This window comes from Cygnus atratus, chromosome 1 (genome assembly GCF_013377495.2).
Source record: "Cygnus atratus isolate AKBS03 ecotype Queensland, Australia chromosome 1, CAtr_DNAZoo_HiC_assembly, whole genome shotgun sequence".
Classification (NCBI taxonomy): domain Eukaryota; kingdom Metazoa; phylum Chordata; class Aves; order Anseriformes; family Anatidae; genus Cygnus; species Cygnus atratus.
The window spans coordinates 198,186,451-198,192,901 of NC_066362.1; positions in this window are offsets into that span (position 1 = coordinate 198,186,451).

Here is a 6,451-nt window from a genome sequence, read left to right on the forward strand (position 1 = left end):
ATGTATGAGGGGAAGAATGAAAGAAATTTCTTTTTTATACTGTTATAACTACAAAAGTACTTTGGTGTCTTGGTGTTTCCAGTGGGAAAAAAATATTTCCACATGCTTCTGTTGAAAAGTATCATTTGCATTGCAGAACCGTTTATCTTTTTATCCCATTTTTACCAGTCTAAGAGGTCACTTTACCATAAAATGGAGAAAACAGGGTAACAAGATGGAGCGCGAAATTTTAAGTGAGATTTCCACACACTGTAGGAAGAGTGGAAGACCTAAGATTAGACCTTTCAACAGCTAGTATGTCTTTATTTCCTAATTTCATCCCCCCTTTACCCCCAAAGGCTTATGGTGGCTTTGTAGATAGATAAATAAGAGTATTTTATGGCATAACAACACTAAGGATCTTGTATATATTTTATGGTATTATATGTTGACGTATATCTGTAGTTAATTGTAAACTATGAAGTGTTTGCTGCCAAAATACCAAACTCTCAGAGCAGCTCTGCACACTGAATCTTCCTTCAAGCACAGGCAGCGCAGGGTTGGTGGGGAGGACAGCTCCCAAAAAGATTCAAGTGCCTTTGAGTCATGAGGAGTGACAAACTGCACATTGCAAAGCAAAGGTCCTCTCTTCAGCCTCATCAGTGCTGCCCAAAAGTGCCTGAGGTTGTGGAGTGCCCGTAGGCTTTGTGTGGGAACAGAGCCCAGGACCTCAGTGGAGCAAATCTGAGAAGCCAGAACTGAACGCTGGTGGAAGTGCTGGCTCTTTTCCTTACCATGGTCACAAGGAGGCCTTGTCTAAGCTGGGAAAGTAATACTTGTAAGTCGTTGAACCAATACCCCCTGCTTCAAGTTTTCCATGGAATCAAGAAAAATACAGAATGATTTAGCCTTGTGTCATTAACCTTTAAAGCATTCCACTCAAACTAATAAGAAATATTATCTGGGAAAAAAAAAAAAAAGACAAAACAAAAACAAACAAAACCCCCCAAATCTTTTTTTTTTTGTTTTTTTTTTTTTCTTTTTCTTTTTTTTTTTTTTCCTGTCTGTTTCTAACACTTCTGGTTGGTTTCATCTCTACAGTAATAACAGTTGTTTTCTTTACCATCTAGTCTCATGATACAAATGTTAGTGGCAGCACTGAGGCAGGAGGACAGTAAATTTTGCATCCATAGTCAATGAGGTCCCCTGGGACGCTGCGACCGTTTTCTGAGCAATCTGCCATGGTCTGTAAAATGTTTTTTGCAAGCATTAACCCATCTCCCATGGGAGGGTATGAGAAGTTCAGCAGAGTGTGAGGTGCTGTTATTTGTAAATGTGATGAGAACAGAGGCATTTTTCAGAATGAGAGTCTCATCACTCTGAGAACCAGAAACATGCTGTTTGCTTGATCATTTATCTCACGGCAGCTCACAATAAATTTGTCCTCATAAGCAGTAAAATTTGACCTCTTACTCAGCATTCTGCTCTCTACAGCAGTATGATTTGTAGTGCCAGCAGATTTATAGAGAGCAGTGAAAAGAGAAAAAAAAGGCAGAAAATCGTCTTACCTGGGTTTCATTTTCAGCCTGCCATGTAGGGATAGTTTCAGTAAGAGATTTCTACCGCTCTGTATTCAGTATGTGTAAGTAATAGCGTGTGCATGGTGCATAAGGTCTAGGAGGTTCCCATGCCATGGAGATGCCTTTATGATTTTTTAGGAAGCCATGAATAAAAATTTTGAGACATTTCTTTCCATTAAAGACTGCCTTCCCAGAAGGGATCTGAGTACCAGAGATGTAGTATTTAACAGGAACAAAAAAGATAAATTCCCCGTCTTTTGTATAGTGTCCTGTTTGCTGCGTACTGACTAAAGACAGACAGGATGGATTGAATCACAGAAGTGATTACTGCACAACTATGGGGATTCTGAGGTATTATTGAGATCGAGAGGGAAAATTTACAGCTACTCATATACTGATTACCACAGAGATGTTAATGTTTCAAGCCAGAGGTAGTCTTTATTTTAAAGTCTCTTATTTTTTTTCTTTTAATAGTAACTGTCCAAAATACAGAAAAATTGCTAACACTAAAAGCAAGAGGCTGAGAGAGAAGTTGTCCTTCCTAGAAAGCTGCTTGTATCAGGTGTAGAGACAGCTTTTAAGGCCCCTCAGCCATGTAAACAATGTGTCCTCCTCAAGGCTGAGGAAGCCAGGCTGGACCAAGTTATTCCTGACATGAAGAATGGAGCAGCATGAGAAAAAGGTATAAGTGCAGGGAAGAGCCCTGGAAAAGAGCCCTGCAGGATAAAGCCCTGGAAAATTGCTGCCAGTAGAGGATCCTCATCCTCATCTTTTGTGTTCACAGTAATCAGGCAAGCTCTGTTTTGAGGAGAAAATAAAAAGCAGTGAAATTCTCCATATCTCCATGGAGACTGTTGTGCGTCCTTGGGCAATCGTTCACATTTTGGTCTCATGTTCATTTCATGCATGTCTTCAGTGTTTTATGGGGACTTCTGAAGGTTAAAAATTCCAAAGTGCGGGTGTCTACGGTAGAGTACCTTCTGTCTTTCAGAAGGATTACATTATCTTATTGTCTGGACTTTTGCAAAACCTTTTGGATTTTTTTTCCGTGATGAAATGGTTATGTTTACACTAAACGCATACAAACAGGTGATTTGCCACAGGATTTCTTTGTAAAGCAATTTAAAATTATGGTCACATGGTTTGTTTTCACAGGCTTGGGTTTTGCTTTGTTTTGTTTTGTTCTGTATTTTATTTTTTGTAGGGGAAAAACACCAATGTTCACTAGTTTGTAATTAAAAAACACAGCTGGCATCAATGGATCTCACTTGTCACTACCTATAATTTCAGTTGTCATGCATTTAGTTAATTTTATCACATGACTGTAGGTAGAGGGGAACGTCAGCAAGTTTACAGAAGAGTAAAATTAGTTGGTATATATTTCAGACATAAAATACAATTTTTTAAATGTTGTTTCTGTGGCAAGATCTTCCTTATTCTCACAAAGAATAATTATTTATGCAGCAATTCCAGGATTTCCTTCTGCAGCCACTGAACAATTTGGAGTTTTGCCTACACAAGAACAAGAAATTAACTTTTTCTGTGAGTGGACACCAAAAATATTCCATGGGATGGTCCCAACTGTCATAAAGGACTAAAGTCCTCAGGACTGATCATGAGTCTCTGCAGTTAGAGTGTGACAGTCCCACTTCTGTGACCAGGTCCAGAGAGACACAGTTGGTTGTGTTCTTCGTGGTTTCAACCTCCAAATCTAGTTGTTACTTTCTGAGTATCCTTTTTTTTTTTGACAAAGCAGTTAATGTGGTTCTTATCCCAAAATACATTATTTAAAAAATTATTTAGAATAAGATAGATTTAAAAAATATATATTTAGCTATTTTTCTTACTATGACTGAAGGTGTTACTAATAAGAGAATGAGCAGGAATCAGTTATACCTGCTACAACTGATATCCACAGCAGTCTCTATGCATGCTCATTATAACTTGATGCAAAATTTTGATTTATTATTATAGACCATGTGCAAGATACACATAAAATAGCAACATATCAACAGATGACTGAAAATAAATTGTCTTCCATAATTTCCATTAAGTCTGCAAATGTCTTTAAATGACAGAAATTGTTCAGATGATGAAAATTTTGTTATATACATATAAAGAAATACATACAATCTTCCATAGATATTCATTCATTGTGAAATTCCCAGACCTGTGCAGTTCTTTAAAAATAAGAGCAGGAAATAAAAGTAAACATTTTAAATCCAAATATGTACTTAAAAGAAGTAATGGAGAGACTGGAGTGCGTTTCTACCCCTGAGAAAGAGACAGATAGATTTGTTCTATTTAGCCAATAGTTTGGTGTGAAAACCTGATTTCACTGAAGTCAACACCACTATGATTGCATCCTTAGCCTTAGTTTTGATTCTTCCTTGAGCATGACATTTTCACTTGCACAGAGAGACAGCATAAAGCTATTGCATCTCTTCAATCTGATTTAGACTTCACCACATCTCCATTTCCCTCTTTACTGAAATAGGATTTAGGAGTGGTCTTCACCCACGTACATAAGGACAAGTTTTCTTCTAATAGAGCTCTATTGTAAGAAAAAAATCTAGAATACAAGTATTTATTTTAATGAACACAAAACACAGTGCTTTTTAATAAAGATAAAATAGTGTTTGAAAACACACCACATTTTCTACAAACAGACTTTGTCCCTAAGGCCCTGGTTTTGCCTTCACTAGTTAGCTGTGCAGAACATAGGATCTATGACTTTCTTCCTTCTTTTGCTTAATGTATCTATGTCTGCTGGTAGAAATACTTCTGAGTCTTTATAACTGAAATAACAACTTCCTCAAAGATGCATAAATCTGTACAAAGTTGATACATTTTTCCTGAGTATACTTTCAAGCCATGTTATAAGCTTATCACCTATATTGATGGTTAGTTATATTTTAAGTTGCATTTATAATTTTTTCTTCAAATATAAATTGAAGGAAAATGGATTTTGAATAGTAATAACTGAAGGGAGGAAAATAATTTAAGGCATTTTATGTAGGTAAATGGATACGTTACAGTATGAAAAAATACTGTTACATAAAGAGGTTTCAGCATGGAAGAGCTGTATTTAGTCATCTAAATTAATTTAAATTTTATAAATTTTTTTGATTTCCAGGTCAAACCAAATACCATTTGGAGTAATGCCTAGTATAAAAACTTACTTTAAGAAGCATGAGTTATTGTCCACATGTCAGGACTCATTAGGTAGCAGTATCTGTCACATTGCATTTACATTTATTTTGTGGCCACCAGGCAGAGCAGGATCCCATTCAGGAAATGTCGTGGTGTAAAAACTACATGTAATAATTTAGAATTGTTTCAACAATATCCTATTGTTTGTGAAGAAGGATCAAATTTTCAAGCACTTCTTTCTCTGAACAATTATTTGTATAAGCTTCGTTTAGGATAGTTGAGGAAATACCAGCATAAGGGTCATAGAATCATAGAATCATAAAGCAGTTTGGGTCAGAAGGGACCTTAAAGCCCATCCAGTTCCAAACCCCTGCCATGGGCAGGGATACCACAGACTAGATTAGATTGCCCAGGGCCTCATCCAACTTGGCCTTGAACACCTCCAGGGATGGGGCATCCACAACTTTTCTGCGCAACCTGTTCCAGGGCTTCACCACCCTCTGAGTGAAGAATTTTCTCCTAATCACTAATCTAAATCACCCTTCTTTTAGTTTAAAACCATTCCCCCATGTCCTACCATTATCTGCCTAAGAAAAAAGTTGCTCTCCGTATTTTTATAAATTCCCTTTAAGTACTGAAAAGCTGCTATGAGATTGCCCTGGAGTCTTCTCTTCTTCAAGCTGAAGTTACCTGACAAATTGTCATAGGTCCTAATTAATAACTTCGTGTAGTGGATTCTAGATCTCTAGACCTTTAATCTAGAGAAAATAGTTACATTTCTTTATATATCTATTCACAGAGTTTGCATTACTCATCAGTCTACATTAGGTTACATTAGTTTAGACACCAAGGGTGGATTTTGTTCAAGATTACCTCTACATGTGAGGCAAGTATCTAAGTATAATCAAAAGGGTTTCCTCATTTGGCCGCACACTGGAGTCTAGTGTCATCTAGGGTATCCTGCTTGGCGTCCTGTTGCCGTTCCAGATTATAATTTCCAGCATGTTGCAAATGTGTCAGGTATGTCAAAGTGCATCAGATGATATTAGTTGTATATTTTTAGGAAAAATAAATGGGGCAAAATGAAAATTAATTCTTCTCTAAAGGAAGAATTTTGCCTAAAGTATATGTGTAAGAAATCAAACACTTGTATTATATTCTCTCCCATAAAATAAACTACAGAAGATAAACAGTAAATACATTGAGATGGGGAATACAGTGTATGTAATTAAAACAAAGAAACAAACAAAAAACTGTCAGGAAATGTTAATATTTGTGATCATACCAACATTCTTCTCTCCAAATCACAAGTTTGATTCAAAGATACAACTACTGCCACTAGTACATGCACAGAAATCTGATGTTTGGCTTACGCATGAAAATAGAGTATCTGTTTCACCCTTTCACAGAATCACAGAATGGCTGGGGTTGGAAGGGATCTCTGGGTTCATCTGGTCCAACCCTGGCTCAAGCAGGGACACCCAGAGCAGGCTGCCCAGCACCATGTCCAGGCAGCTTTTGAAGATCTTCAGCGAGGGAGATTCCACAACCTTTCTGGGGAACCTGTGCCTGTGCTCTGTCACCTACACAGTAGAGAAGTGCTTCCTGGTGGTCAGAGGGAATCTCCTGCGTATCAGTTTGTGCCCATTGCCTCTTGTCCTGGCAATTGGCACCACTGAAAAGAGCCCGGCTCTGTTCAGTTAAAATAGTAAGGAGAATACTACTCTGCATCTTTGACA